This window comes from Chanodichthys erythropterus, chromosome 22 (genome assembly GCF_024489055.1).
Source record: "Chanodichthys erythropterus isolate Z2021 chromosome 22, ASM2448905v1, whole genome shotgun sequence".
NCBI lineage: Eukaryota > Metazoa > Chordata > Actinopteri > Cypriniformes > Xenocyprididae > Chanodichthys > Chanodichthys erythropterus.
This window is the reverse complement of record NC_090242.1, coordinates 26,533,345-26,550,493: the sequence shown is the minus strand read 5'-3', so window position 1 is coordinate 26,550,493 and position 17,149 is coordinate 26,533,345. Positions and strand designations below refer to the sequence as shown.

General features: G+C 36.2%; 1 protein-coding gene across 1 annotated transcript in view; it reads left to right on the top strand.

The window, feature by feature from the left end:
- Positions 1-17,149, top strand: part of nrxn2a (neurexin 2a) — a 431,583-nt gene that overhangs the window by 70,633 nt on the left and 343,801 nt on the right. The window lies entirely within an intron of this gene.

Here is a 17,149-nt window from a genome sequence, read left to right as displayed (position 1 = left end):
GCCAGGTGACTCAAGATGAAAGACGAACCACTTTATAAAATAACATTTTCAGTGATTTGACAGACATTTCCGAGGGATGCATTAGCCATTAGCCACAGCAGTTAAGCGCACACACTCTACACTATCAGCACCAGCTTTGTTATTGAATCCTGTAGTTCAGCACTCTGAACAGCTACGTTTGAATTTTTCAGTATAATAATAATAATAATAATAAAAAATAAGTTTGACGTCAGTAAGACTAAAAAAAAAGAAATTAATACTTTTGTTCAGCAAGGATTAATTAAACAGATCAAAAGTGACAGAAAAGATTTTCTTGAGCAGCAAATCAGCATATCAGAATGATTTCTGAAGGATCATGTGACACTGAAGACTGGAGTAATGGTGCTTTGCCCTCACCAGGGTAAATTACATTTTAAAATGTCTTAATATAGAAAGCGGTTGTTATTTATAATTGTAATTATATTTCACAATACTATTGTATTTTTTTTTATCAAATAAATGAAGTCTTGTAAGAGACTTCTTTTAAAAAAATTGTACTGACCCCAAATTTTGAAAGGTAGTGTGCATGTATATGTTCTTCTTTCTCTACCTCTACCTCTACCTCTTCTTCTTTATTATTATAAATTGTATTATAAATTGTAAGGAGGTTTTCAACAGTTCTATTGCACACTGGAGTTAAATCAAGTGTAGAGTTAGTTCTGGCAGGTCACGTCAGTCAAGCTCGCATCAGCTGACTCCCAGGTGAGTCACGTCTACCTATAGGAATACAACGCCTATTGCAGCATTCATATATAAGCTTCTTCAGTTATCGTCAGTTATCACGTTTCTCAGGAGCTAATTACCCTCCTCCATCCCCAGCTCCTCCTCTCGTCCAGTCAGAATTTGGCCTTCTGATTCCCCTGTGAATTAGACTAATTTATTGAATTATGTTGTACATTAAGTTATTGAACAATATTAATATATGCATATTTATGTTGGTTCTGTTCTGTTTACCCTAAAGGGGGTTATTGCTGCTGTCCCTGCTCTTATCCATGCTAGGCTGCTTGGATGCGCAAGGAGTTCTTGCCCAGAACAAACTCTATGCAATTATCGATCATATATTTTACGATAGCGGTTCTGACAGAATTAGGCATAATTATCTCATGCCAGGCTTTTGACTTGTGCCCAGGAGTGACTGATGGGCAGAGTTGGGGAAAGTTACTTTTAAAAGTAATGTGTTACAATATTGTGTAACTCCCTACAAAAGTAACTAATTCCATTACTTAGTTAATTCCATTACTTACTTTTTATGGAAAGTAATGCATTACATTACTTTTCCGTTACTTTTTCTCATCTGGGCTAGGCTTGTTTGTTTGTTTTTCTATATTTGGCAAATGTGCACAGCAAAAGTGAAATTAATATGTCTTAGGCTGAAGTAAATGCAAATTCATGCCTGTACAGTAGAGGTCAGTAAATGGGAAAACAAAGTAATCTGCGTTACTTATTTGAAAAAGTAATGTGTTACTTTACTTGTTACCTTAAAGTAATCTGATTACATAACTCAAGTTACTTGGAATGCATTACCCCAAACACTGCTGATGGGTTATAGTGGCAGGCTTGGTTGTTTTTTTTTTCTTCTTTCTTTTCACTTTAAGAATAAACAAAGTGGCATCAATGAGTTTGAAATTCTGTGTTTGAAAATAAACGCTGCAGCAGTGCAAATGCAATTTCAAGCTGTCAAACAACAAAATAAACTTGTTACTTCTTATAAAATGTCTATACACAATGTATCCTCCAGCCTAGGGTGAAGTTAGTGAGTACAAAAACAACAATTTGGGACAAATGTGACATTTTAATGGAAAACTACACTAGTGGTACTCTTTGGTGCATCAGAATTTTGAGCAGCCTCCAGAGTCGTAGATGGGTGTGGAAACACTCATAGAAAAAAATATGCTCATTTTAGGACACTCCATGTTGTTTGCCAGACCCCCTTTAAAAATCTGCTTAACTCAAATGTTGTAGTATAGCTGTATAGTACAAGTAAAACCTGTTTAAAAGTCAGTGATCAGTTATGTTCTGATTGTGGAAGAATTTTTTATATTTTTTTAAACAATAGTTACTTCTCCATTGCTATGTTTTGCCAGAAACTATCGCGGAATGCTCAGTATAAACAGTTACATAAGGGTGACAGTTAAGGAATTTGTTGCAATGCTCTCAGAGAAATCCCTTGCCTCAGGGATTTTTTTTCTACCTCTAGGATACCCTAAAGTCAAACCACTTAAAGGTTTTCATGCAACAGGTTGATTTTCAATCATTTTTACCTCTATGTCAGCACATTGTACTAAAAATCATGCTTGTCTGAGTTAGCAGTCATTTCTGGAACACAGTTCTCAGCTTGTTTTGAATGTGTAGCCAACTTAAAGGATATGACGCACATTTACACTGCACAACATTAATATTTAGTTTTATTTAATTACAGGGTTGGTTCACCCAAAAATTTAATTTCTGTCATTAATTACTCACCCTCATGTTGTTCCACAACACAAATTAAGATATTTTTTTGATGAAATCCAAGGGTTTCTGAACCACACATAGGCAACAACATCATTGCACGTTTTAAGGTCCAGAAAGGTAGTAAAGACATTGTTAAACTAGTTCATGTGACTACAGTGGTTCAACCTTTATGTTATGAAGCAGCAAGAATACTTTTTTTGCTCAAAAACAAAACAAAAATAACTTTATTCAACAATTTATTCTCTTCTAAGTCATGTAATACTTCAATATATAACCAGTATGTTAAAATACATTTCAGTTGCTGCCTTAAAGGGACTATATGTAAGAATTTTTATGTTTTAATCACTTTTTTATTGCCAGTGTGTGAACAGCCTGTCATAAAATTGAAAAAATGAGACCTTCACCGATTTCTTAGATTGTCTATGAAAGCCTGTAGACTGTAGATTTTTACGTGAAGGCCTTATTCCAAAATGGATTCAATTCATTATTTTCCTCAAAATTCTACAAACAATACCCCATAATGACAACGTGAAAGAATTTTGACTGGAGTCCACCTGTGGTAAATTCAGTTGATTGGACATGATTTGGAAAGGCACACACCTGTCTATATAAGGTCCCACAGTTAACAGTGCATGTCAGAGCACAAATCAAGCCATGAAGTCCAAGGAATTGTCTGTAGATCTCCAAGACAAGATTGTATCGAGGTATCAGAAAAAAAAAATCTGCAGCATTGAAGGTCCCAATGAGCATAGTGGCCTCCATCATCCGTAAATGGAAGAAGTTTGTAACCACCAGTACTTTTCCTAGAGCGGGCCACCCGGCCAAACTAAGTGATCAGGGGAGAAGGGCCTTAGTCATGGAGGTGACCAAGAATCCGATGGTCACTCTGATAGAGCTCTTTCTCTGTGGAGTGACGAGAAACGTCTAGAAGAACAACCATCTTTGCAGCACTCCACCAATCAGGCCTGTATGGTAGAGTGGCCAGACGGAAGCCACTTCTCAGTAAAAGGCTCATGACAGCCTACCTGGTGTTTGCCAAAAGGCTCCTGAAGGACTCTCAGACCATGAGAAACAAAATTCTCTGGTCTGATGAAACAAAGATTGAACTCTTTGGCCTGAATAGCAAGTGCCTTGTTTCATCACCTGCCAATACCACCCCTACAGTGAAGCATGGTGGAGGCAGCATCATGCTGTGGGGATGATTTTCAGCGGCAGGAACTGGGAGACTAGTCAGGATCGAGGATGGGCAAAGGTTCATCTTCCAAAAGGACAATGACCCTAAGCACACAGCCAAGAAAACAAATGAGTGGTTATGGGACAACTCTGTGAATGTCCTTGAATCCAGAGCCCAGACTTTGGAGAGATCTGAAAATGGCTGTGCACCGATGCTCCCCATCCAACCTGATGGAGCTTGAGATGTCCTGCAAAGAAGAATGGGAGAAACTGCCCAAAAATGGGTGTGCCAAGCTTGTAGCATCATACTCAATAAGACTTGAGGTTATAATTGGTGCCAAATGTGCTTCAAAAAAGTATTGAGCAAAGGCTGTGAATACTTTTGTACATGTGATTTATTATTATTTTTTCCTTCCTTCCGTTTATTTTTTATTTTTTATAAATTTACATAGATTTCAAACAAACTTCTTTCACATTGTTGTTATGGGTTATTGTTCATAGAATTTTGAGGAAAATAATGAATTTAATCCATTTTGGAATAAGGCTGTAATATAAAAAATGTGAAGCGCTGTGAATACTTTCTAGATGCACTGTATTCATCTTGAAACTTGCCTATAATCTTGTATAACTTAAAATCAAGGTATTGATTCATATTTTTTAAAGTGATAGAGGATGCATTTTTGTGTCCAAGTTCTTGTGTGCAAGCTCTCTGTTTGGCTGCTCAGATTAGATGCTGACCTTGATGTGCATTTTTGTGGCTCAAATAGCTTGCTTTAGTATGTTTCTTCATCACTTGCACTCTCTCAGTCTCTGTATGAGAGATAGACAGAGGTTGGGGCCTGGCAGTAATATGTAATGGGGGAAGGGGGTCTTATCGTCTTTCAGTTGGAGTGGAATAATGAAAAGAGAACTTTGTTTTTAATTAAAGCGGGACCTTTGGGCATGATTAAGGGGCTAGTGATTAATCACCTCTCTGGTCCACTGAAGAGGCTGTGCAGGTCAGGCCCAAAGCCTGTGAACAGGAATGATTTAGCCATGAACCCTCCAGAGAGAGGACCCGTGTTTAGACCTCGCACAGCGGGGCACTTCGATGCCGTTTTACATAGGGATATAAACCTGCATGATATTTTTGGAGTGGATTTCCACAATTGAAAGGTCAGCAGTGTAATATGAGTGTGTCGGATACAGTCACATGCGGCACCGGTGGTGGGAATAGTAATACATCATGGTGAGTTTAGTGGCAAAGCAGAACAGCTGACTTGATTTTTAACATCCATTTTTATGTTCAAGAGTAATGTCTGCATTTGAAACGATAACACTTGACCTGCCTATTGCTGATTTTCTATTATATATCTTAGAAATATTTAAAGGAATATTCTAGGTTTAGTAGAGCTCAATCAACAACGTTGATTGCTACAGAAATTTCCACTTGTCCCTACTTTTCTTTAAAGGTAACTTGTTATTTACAAGAGGTAACATAAGTGTCCCCACAATATGTCTGTGAAGTTTCAGCTCAAAATTCCCCATGGATTTGTTTTATTATACCATGTTTTAACTGCCTATTTTTGGGTGGGAGAAAATTTTTACTGATTTAGTGTGCGTACCTTTAAATGCAAATAAGCTTGTGCTCCCTGTTCCCAAGCTTGCAATTCCAATACACTGAGGCATAAACAATACAAGAGAGCAAATATGGATCATTACAAACTGTTTGTGATGCAGCATATCAGATCACATAGGTATGGCGTGTATTTTGTATATGTTTGCTAACATTTGATTCTGAATGAGTTTGATAACGTGCTGCACGACTAACGTGGCTAAAGCTACACACTGTTGGAGATACTCAATAAGAATGAAGATGTGTTTATGAATTAAACGCTGCAAGCATTTTCAGGATGACATGGCTCTGATCTCCGTGAATACAGTAAGAAACAATGGTAACTTTAGCCACATTTAACAATACATTAGCAACGTGCTAGCAAAACCCATTCAGAAAGACAATTTGCAAACATTACGAAATATATATGAAAGTGGAACATGAACAGTTAGTATCAATCTATTTTTGAGAATCAACTTCTGTGCAAATCCTGTGTTTTACTGACCCTCCTGTGCAAAGCAGTCTGGTGTAAAATGACTTGCTTATACTGGTATATGAATTTATCTTGATACATTCCCTTCATAAATAAAATTAACGTTACACCACTGCGTCCTTAGTGGCTCAGATGCCAGGAGTTTATGGAGGCTCATATGTTTGCTATTATAGCCGTTAACAAATCAGTGATAATGTTTACACAGCTGAGACATACAGTATCACAAGCTCAGGGACGGTCGTACTTGAGTGCTGCTGTCCTGCCGAGTTTTGCTCCGACCCAACTCGCCTAACTTCACTTAGCTTTAGTAATCCTGAAGACATTCAGGTGTGTTTGATCAGGGTTGTAGCTAAACTGTGCAGGAGAGCTGCACTCCAGGACCAGTGTTACTGGTATAACATACAGATTCATACCTTCGTTAATCTTTGGAACACAAATTAAGATATTTTTGTTGAAATCCGATGGCTCAGTGAGGCCTCCATAGCCAGCAATGACATTTTCTCTCTCAAGATCCATAAATGTACTAAAAACATATTTAAATCAGTTCATGTGAGTACAGTGGTTCAATATTAATATTATAAAGCGACGAGAATATTTTGGTGTGCCAAAAAGACCAAAATAACTTATATAGTGATGGCCGATTTCAAAACACTGCTTCAGGAAGTTTCGGAGAATTATGAATCAATGTGTCAAATCTGCTGTTCGGAGCGCCAAAGTCACGTGATTTCAGCAGTTTGGCAGTTTGACATGCGATCCGAATCATGATTCGATACACTGATACATTTGTGCTCCGAAGCTTCCTGAAGCAGTGTTTTGGAATTGGCCATCACTAAATAAGTCGTTATTTTGTTTTTTGGCACACCAAAAATATTCTCATCGCTTCATAATATTAATATTGGACCACTGTACTCACATAAACTGACTTAAATATGTTTTTAGTACATTTATGGATCTTGAGAGAGGAAATGTCATTGCTGGCTATGGAGGCCTCACTGAGTCATCAGATTTCAACAAAAATATCTTAATTTGCGTTCCAAAGATTAACGAAGGTCTTACGGGTGTGGAACGGCATGAGGGTGAGTAATAAATGACAGAATTTTCATTTTTGGGTGAACTAACCCTTTAAACACGGAAAAGTCAGATTTTCATGATAGCCTATATATCCCCTTTAAAAAAAATAAATTAAAAAAATTCAAGGTTGAGAGAAATAAATGAGGCCCGTTTCTTAACATTAAAATACTTACTGTTTCAGTAGTATAGTCAAAATATATGTGTTAAACTTAAGCTTTTCTATGTGAAATTATATGCAGTTTTACAAAATACACACGTTTTAACAAAATAATTAAATTGCTTTTATAAAAGTATAATCTTCACATTTCTGCTTTAAAATCTGAAAAACTGGCCCATTTTATTGGCCTCATAACTTCAATTTTTGTTTTTTCAAAGAAAATGAGGGACAAGTCTTTTTTTGTGGTAATCAACATTATGCCATAAATGCTCTAGATTGAGCTTAACTTGAACCCTGAATATTCATTTCAGGCCCACTAACAAAACATTAACATGCGCACACACGCACGCACCCCCCCCACACACACACTCACAAACACACAGAGAAGTAAGATTTACTATCTCACTAATGACCCAGGCCCCAAACTAAGCTAATTCGTAATCCTGAATGTATAATGGCTTTGCAATGAGCTTAAATGAGCATATCATGTCCTTGACGTGTCCTTGGCATTCAGCAGAACAGGAAAAGGAGGAATAGAAGGAATCATGATTTTTATAAGTGCTTATTTTGCAAGCAGCTGCATTTTTCTTTCATCTTGCACTCATTTCACTTTCTCTCTTTTTCTCCTGTCCTTCTCCTATTTGTACATTTGTCAACAACCAGCAAAAAACAGAGACGCAAACATCCGTGCTTATTTACCATAATCTGATTGTTAAATGGCGGGTATTTGAAGTATGCAGTTGCCCCCCTCTGTCGCCAAGATCTTATCACAGTAGTAAATATCACAAAGACACAATCCTTTTACCGCTACACACTTATTCACCTGAGACTGTGGGCTCCTTGATTGTAAAGTCATGTGCTGCATACTAAACACAGTTAACTAACAAACGAATATGAGATCCCTCCGGCTGCACCACGCAGGTTCAGTACCCGCAGCTGTTGTTGCTGTAGCGAGTAAACCCGGCTGCATTTTTTAAGGTGAATTAATGCAAGTAAATCTCCGTGCCTCTTTCCTCCCTGAATCTCATCCGTGTAGAAATCCAAGCCAAAGTTGCTGGCAAGGTCAGGGCTCAGAGCTAGTCCAAGACCTAATCTACAAAGCAAACCCATTTCGGATGAGCCTTGCCGTTTCTCCATCCAAGGGATCCAGAGGAAAATAAAAGATTCCTTTTTCACATGACCTTGGAGGAGTTTTTTTGCCTCTATTGTTATAATATTAACCCTCTGAATGCTGATGAAGCTTTTTTATTCTCTAGTGCAGCAGATGGTGGTAGTGACACCGTTATTGGTCGACATTGTTTCGGGTACCCTGTGGTTTTTCTCTGAGAGATCACCTCCTGAAGAGGACATTAATCAATGCAGCTGTAACCAACCGCTCTGATCTTTGAAAAGGTCACCTGATTGGCTGCATGCTTGGTGACAATCAGAGTGTCAGATCGGCTAAGAGCTCATTTATTCACTGAGATAAGCGAGCCAATTGCACTGAAACTGTCAGGAAACGTCCAGGCCATATTTCACTCCTAAATCAACAAAACAACAAATTATATGTTGCATAAAGAAAAAAAAGAAAAAAACAGCCTGATTTTTTTATTTTTTTTTTCATGTGGCATTTTATGACATTTAAGCGCAACATTTATTTTTTAATCCATTATAATTTTTTTTTTAGCATAGTTATATTTATCTGTTGCTTTCAGGGTTCTGTTAATCATCTGTTTTTTGCCAGATATATATACATACACATCTATATATATATATATATCTATCTCTCTCTCTCTCTCTCTCTCTCTCTCTCTCTCTCTCTCTCTATATATATATATATATATAAATATATATATATATATATATATATATATATATTAGTGGTGGGCCGTTCTCGGCGTTAACGTGCTGCGTTAACGTGAGACTCTTATCAGGCGATAAAAAAAATATGGCCGTTAATCTATTCTCAAAGTTGGGTTGGGAGCTGGGTCTATACTACGCAAGCTATGATGACTTTCACCTTAGCCGAACTGACCCTTCGCAAAGACCCGCCCCCCTTAGTTACTGTTGCTTTGTCCGACAAGCCGTGGCGCTGTCACGCCACACACAGCGATAAATGCATCACGGAGCAAAGAGGACACTGACAACACGTCGACAGACAAGACAGAGCAGGTTACTTATAATATTTAACAAAGTCCTAGCTTTAAAACTGTAGATTTTTTAAGAAATTCAAACAATAAAACCCGTTTTCTGTAATGTGTCGTGACCATGGTCGTGACAGATTGCTGTAATGCCTCAACTCAAGAGGCTCGTAAACCGATCATCTCTTACTACGAGTCCATTTATAGCATCAAATAAACATGAATGAACATGAGAATCAATGTTGTTACAAATGCGGAAAGATGTCAATATACAAAATATAATATACAAAAGTTTAACTCCACAAAGGTTAATCTTCTAACTCCTATCTGCTTTGTCGGACAAAATGGCGGATTACTTTTAGTCATTTGCTGCATCCCAATTTGCCTACTATGCCCTAAAAGTATGTACTCTTTCTGTGAACAAAAAGTACTTACTTTTGAGTGTGTAGCAAAAGAGTAAACAAGCTTTGGGACATAATATCACGTCATACAGTTGCGTCTTTGTTCTCTGTCGCATCCAGTCACCGTAAACTGCCCTGTCAATCATCTTACATCCTCCACATTTCATTTAGCTAATTTCCTACCGTATCAGAGAGAAATGCAGCAGGTTGATCTGCAGTCGCGAGTCTTTCATGTGGAAAACTAAAAGTTAATGGCCAATCAGATCTTTATAAAAGTCCACATTGGTATTTACAGATGAAAAATAACACGGGTAACATTAAATAAATATTTTCTATCAGTTTGAACTGATTATTAGTCACTCAAACCTCTCAGCGTCGATCGTGCATATTCACCATGTTTTGTAGTTTTTAACACTTTTTACTCGTGTTTGTAGTTCTGAACTGAATCCTCGTCCAACGCGCAATGGGTTGTGGGCAATATTAGCCTTTATAGTGTGCACGGATCCACGCTTCGAAAATCTACCGGAAATAGTAGACCATCCGGGGACTTTTGGCATACTCTTTTCAACATACTAAGCTTTGGGACACACTTATTTTAATCTCACATACTATTTAGGATGGATAGTATGGACATTGGGATACAGCGACAATTTGGGTATCTCACATATTCTGAATGTCTTCGGCAGAATTCAAATAAGCCATTTTAATCTAGATTAATCTAGATTAATTCCAAAATTGATCTAGATTAATCTAGATAAAAAAAAAAAAAATGCCCACCACTAATATAAATATAAATATATATATATATATATATATATATATATATATATATATATATATATATATATATATATATATATATATATATATATATAATGTAGATGTTGATATAGAGGTATAGATATATAGATATAGATACATATAGATTCACAATTTAATCTACATAACTAAAATATGAAGAGTAACACATTTGTCTACTGCTGTAAAGATATTTTTTTCTACTCTTGGTGCATCATCACTTTTGGCATCCTTTTTGAATTTATTTATGTTGTGATAAACCATTGACATATAAATAGGTTAATCTGGGTCATTTAAAATCGCCCATGGTTGTATAGATGTTACATCACACTCTGAAATGGCTGCTAATATCTGTCTGCGGTCGTTGGACTCTATGCACCAGAGGGTTAAAATAATCCCAGCATAAAGCAGGAGGGGGATGAATATGTTTTCATAACATTTTCAAATTTGTTTTCAATATGTTTTCAAATGTGTTTCTTTAGCCATTTAATAAATAAGTGGATACCTATGTTGAGACTGTGAGGGAGTCATGATTCACTTCAGATGGGTTCGTTATGTTGCCTATTGATTACTGTTAGTGTGGGCAGAGAGTACACTCAACACATCCAGCCTCAGGAGCAATACAGATAAATGCTTATTTCCTCTTTTATTTTATATTACTAAAAGCCTAAAACTTTATTTTTTTAAATGTTTTTGCTGGGCTTGTATGTTGTTTTGGTCTTTTCTTTTCTATTCTTTTCTTTTCTTTTCTTTTCTTTTCTTTTCTTTTCTTTTCTTTTCTTTTCTTTTCTTTTCTTTTCTTTTCTTTTCTTTTCTTTTAAATTGTGGACAGCTATTTTCGTTTTCAGGCCAAAGTGGTTTTGAAGGGCCAAAACCAGTGACTGAAACCGACGTTTAAATTAGCGTTTCTCCGATGGCGTGTTTTGACTGAGTTCAGTGTCTATTTCGAGCACACAATGTGGAACAGTTAAACATGTAGACACTTTAGCTCTGGATTTACAATATTAATTTCTAGATTTAATCTGTAATGATATGGTTTCTTAAAACTAAAATCTTTTAGTTTATGCAGTTTTCTCTTGATGCAAACAAGACTTAACTGAACATTTGTAGTGCGCCTGCCATTCGCAATAATTGCAAAAAGCTTTGTGCTTTGTTACTTTTAATATGAAGCAAAGTCTCAACTTTAAAATCCTGTCAATTTCATTAAGAAAATCATACAAAAAAATATCATTGACACTTCTTAATACGGAGATGATCATCTCATCTTTACTACAAGTTACTGTATCAAATAAACATGGGTGAACACCAGGTATGTTGAAAGATACAATACAACTTGCCAAAATGAATCCTGTCTCATGTAATCAATCAGACAATCAGTGTTTCAACTGGAGAAAGAAGTCAATAAATCAGCTTGTAGTCTACACAATGTTGTTACATTTACCTCAAGAAAGCTATTTAATGTCCATAAACTCATTAGTTAGGTAAAAAATAACTCTAGAGTAGAGCATTTTGCTAAATATATGCCCTGTATTACATATTCATTATATTTTGTTTTGTTTTGTTGTCCTTTTCACTCCAAGCTGTGAACTACCAAGATTTGGTTGTTGTGAAATTTTGGCCGATAGTTCATACAAATATGATTTGAAAGGGTCATGAATTGGGAAATAAAATTTTCCTTGATTTTGTTGACATATAAGAGGTCACTGTACAATATAAATAAATTTCCTGTAAGTTTCTGAATTCAAAGCTTCCTTGTTAACCAGTAGTTTTTATTGAAACCAAGCTGCCAAAATGACTTGTTTTGGATTTTGGAAGCACACAGAGAACACCATTTTTCTTACTGTTTTGATCTAAGCCATTTGATGTAATCCTGAATAAAAGCTGTAAGTGACATCTTCTGTTTTGTAATCAATTTGTCAGACATTAAAATGCATTTCATTTTATTAAAACATGACACTGTAAATGACAATGTATATGTTTTTAACTTTTTTTTTTTGTGAAAAGGTTGTATGATGAATAGCCTATAAGAATGATTCATTCATTTATAATTGTTTATACAAAACACTGTTAAAACGTTATCCTGTTGACAAGTTCTCCTGCCATCTATAACTGTGGTAATTCCAAGTACTTAAAGGTGCCGTAGAATGTCTTTTCAAAAGATGTAATATAAGTCTAAGGTGTCCCCTGAATGTGTCTGTGAAGTTTCAGCTCAAAATACCCCATAGATTTTTTTAATTAAATTTTTTAACTGCCTATTTTGGGGCATCATTAACTATGCACCGATTCAGGCTGCGCGGCCCCTTTAAATCTCTCGCTCCCTGCCCTCCTGAGCTCTCGACTATAAGTGCAGTTATACAGTGCATAAACAAAGTTCACACAGCTAATATAACCCTCAAATGGATCTTTACAAGATGTCCGTCATTCATGCTGCATGCATGCATCGATTCCTGTGAGTATAGTATTTATTTGGATGTTTACATTTGATTCTGAATGAGTTTGAGGCTATATGCTCTGTGGCTAACGGGCTAATGCTACACTGTTGGAGAGATTTATAAAGAATGAAGTTGTGTTTATGAATTATACAGACTGAAGAATTAAGATATGATAATTAAGAATGAAAATAGCAACAACTCTTGTCTCCGTGAATACAGTAAGAAACGATGGTAACTTTAAGCACATTTAACAGTACATTAGAACATGCTAACGAAACATTTAGAAAGACAATTTACAAATATGACTAAAAATAATGTAATCATGGATCGTGTCAGTTATTATTGCTCCATCTGACATTTTTCGCTATTGTCCTTGCTTGCTTACCTAGTCTGATGATCCTGCTGTACAGCTCCAGATGTTAATACTGGCTGCCCTTGTGTAATGCCTTGAACATGGGCTGGCATATGCAAATATTGGGAGCGTACATATTAATGATCCCGACTGTTACTTAACAGTCAGTGTTATGTTGAGATTCGCCTGTTTTCCGGAGGTCTTTTAAACAAATGAGATTTGTATAAGAAGGAGGAAGAAATGGTGTTTGAAACTCAACATATGTCTTTTCCATTTACTCTTAATACTCTTGTTATTCAGCTATGCCAAGGTAAATTCAATTTTTGATTCTAGGGCACCTTTAAACTTTATTTGCCACAACCAAGACTTATAAAGCATATGTAATATGCATGCTTCACACTGTTGTTAAAAGTTTCAACAGTGTAATAATATTTTTTTTTATCATCTGAAGTTTTCAAAACAATTCCATGTGTAATGGCGGGGACATTGAAAATTATTTTAATATGCAAAACTGTTACCTAATCATTGCAGTGGGCGTTTACTTCCAATTCTTGAATCCAGCACATCCATTAAAATACAGTGTTTGAAAGAGAGGGTGAGGGCCAAAAACAGGATAGAAAATATATTATTAGTTATAAAAAAAAATATATATGAAAAAATCTTCATAACATTATAAGTGGACCTCAGAAAACATAAAAAAAAAAAAAAGTTCATGACCCCTTTAAGGGTGAGTTGCACTAGTAATGATTGAACATAAACCTAGATTAAATCAAGGTCTAAATGTGTAGTTTAATTCTGTCTTTCTGTGTCTGATCTGATCCAATCCCAGTAATCTACTTTTCATTTGCATAAAATGTTATATTCTAGTACTATAATGATTTCTGTTTTATCAAATATTAAAATATTACTACATAATAGTTAGGGCTGGGACAATAAATCAATGCATCACAAATCGAGAAATTATTCAATTCTGAGATTTTCCGAATGCATCGCAATTCTCTCTCAAATCGATTCTGAGCTTAGTTTTTAACAGCGCTTTAGAAACAGCCGTACTCTGCTTGCTTCCAATTCCTTTACACACACCACTTAAACATTCTATAAAATAATCATTCATAAATTGCGAAAAGGTTAAAACGAATTATAAGGGTTTGCAGTGGGCTGTTTACATTAATTTTGCGTCATCGCGTACAATCTCAGACTCAGCCAAACGCACAAGCTCTCTTCTTCATGAGCATTTGAGTGTGCTGTTAAAAACTAGCCTAGAGCTCCATCTGCTGTTGAAAATGTAGCTCAGAATCAATCCACGAATCAAGATGCATCAATTTATTGTCACAGCCCTAATAACAGTAATATTTCTCTGCTAAATTCTTTTTTTATACATCATTTTAGAACCAGACATTTGAGTTTATCTCATAATATTTTGTTGTTTTCATCTCTTTCATTCTTTCACTTCTGAAGAAAAAGGAATATCCTACTCTGTCACTGTCATTATCTTAAATATCCTGTAATGGCCAAAAATATTTGCCATTACGGCTGCCCCCGACTTCAGATTTTTCAAGTCAACTAGTAGTATTTCATTTAAGCCATTAGTCGACTAATCACATATTTATATTAATTTAATTACTTAAATATACTGGTTGGCAGAATATATGCCTCGCATGCAGCATTCAGCGTGCCGCAAAGCACTGGCAAAAGTAATGATTATGATTGTGTCTGAAAAAATAGCATGTTTATATGTTTATTATTATAAAATAACATTTAAATTGATTGTTTATTAATAAAGTAGTGTTTTCTGAGTCAGTTTTGGCTGCAAAGATGAAGATGACAATGCTGAATTGTCATCTCGCCTGTAACGTGCCTAGAGAAATGCACCTTTCATATGGATTTACATAATCAGAGAGAAACCTATTTTTTTTTTTTATTAAAATTGGTTTGTTTGAAAATAGACTTTTCAAGCTTTCTATAGATATATTTCTCATCTGTGAGGCAAGTAGCCTATATGCTGAGTTTAGCATATATTTTTCTACTTTTGAAGTAACTACTTACATCCCACAGCTTCATAATTAACAGAGAGACAGTGTGACTAATTCACACATGCAATCGCTCTTTCAGTGAATTCAAATATATGTACTGGTACTGTGCTAATTTATCTGTATCTGATTTACAATGAGCAGAAATCTGTAAGAAATGTTAAGACCCATAGATAAAATAACTGCTGAAAGTGAGCTGTTATGTCAGAGCACTCTTTCATTAGGAAAAAAATATCCCACCTTTAATAGTCAAGCATATTTACAGTACAGACTGTAAAAAAAAAACACACAGTGAAAAAAAAAAAAAAAAAAGAGGTAAATGTTCAATTAATCGAGGTTTTGATTTTAGGTCATATCGTCCAGCCCTAGTGTACACAAATAAAAGTAGTGTATTACTCTTATCTGTATGCCAAGGTTTTTTTCACGGAGTATTTTAAGTAATGTAAGTGATCGCGCCGGCGCCTCCATGTCGTGCAATCTTTAGCTGCCTTTCACACTCCGCACAAACACTTGGATATATAATACCGCACATTTATCTAGGTTAATGTTAGTGCCAGCAGCCATGTAAAGTTGCTACTTATATGTTTTAAATGATAAGCCAAATTTGAGGTTGATGGATGATAGGCGAATGTTTGGATTTCCTGCCTGACAATTACCACAAGGACCTGTCGATAACAATCTGTCCCTCACCGACTGTGTGACTTCACCACTTACTATGGAGTTTTTTTTTTTCTTTTTCTGTCACTATCCGACTAATGTTTAGTCGACTATTAGGGGGCAGCCCTATTTGCCATTTAAGCAAATTTTAAGATAAAGTAATCCTGGGGCGCCTTACATTTAGTGTAACCACTGTGGACCATTTTTACTTCACACGTTCCACAGTTTAAGCCTGTGGCTGAAATACACATCCACAGTTGTCTCATTCACGATTAGATCACATCATAGCAATCGGAAGATGATGTACTAATCACAACAGGCTTCACTACAAACAAGCTACACCACTTACTCTGTAGAACCTTTTCTAAAGCCTCAGCAAGTCATCCTACAATCGCTTTATGTAACTTGCACACAGGCGGTAGTGTCCCTGCTAATGACACAAGCCTGTGTGGATGCTGTGAGGTCTGGAATCTCCCTGTTTCATCTCTCTGCTCTCATCTCTTCAGCACATCTGAGTCAGTCTACTGATGTTTGCTCCTGCGGCGGAGATGACATTTGTTTGAGAACTGCTTCCATCTTATCAGGCAGATGAGAGTGACTAACATGTTGCTCTGCATAATATCGAAGCTGTCAATATATTTGGTTTACTGACGTGCTCTGTTCAATAACCTACTAAGGGAGCCTAATCCTAATTGTCATGGACCAATGACAATCTCATAAGTGACTATTTTGGAATGCTCTACGTAGGCAGCGACTGTATATACTCACTACACAAATAGCGCTTTGCTCAGGAGAATTGAGTCATAATTTATTTCAATAGAGTTTGATGTTAGCATGTTGCTAAGCTAACAGAAAAATATTTTAATAAGCTTAAAATAGGTAGTACATAAAGGTGGTAGAATAAATTTACCAATATGTTTAGCCTTGTTTTTTTCCTGATGAGTTAGTTATACATGGACAGTAGTTAGTAGACCTATGGATTCCATTTTCAGACTCCAACTGTGTAGATGTTCATTTTGACGCCTCGCACGTATCTCACACAACAATTATGAAGTATTGATCATGGGTTCATTGGTTTTTCTTGGTAGCACACAGTCTTCCAGTATGATGTGCAATAATACACAGCTGTATGGAGCAGGAAGAGCAATGATTGCTCAAGCTTTGTTTGAGGCAGTTCTGTTGTCTTTCGGTTCACCACGTTTAGTCTGCCGTGATCAGAAATTCCATTTACCCTCCGACACTTCTGGAAACCTTGTTTTTTCCCCAGAGTGCCTCTGCCAGTCACAAAATCTCTTTAGCTTTCCACAGTGATGACAGGTTCAGAGGACAAAACCACAGCACCTGCCCCCTCCTTTACACACAAACACACACACACACA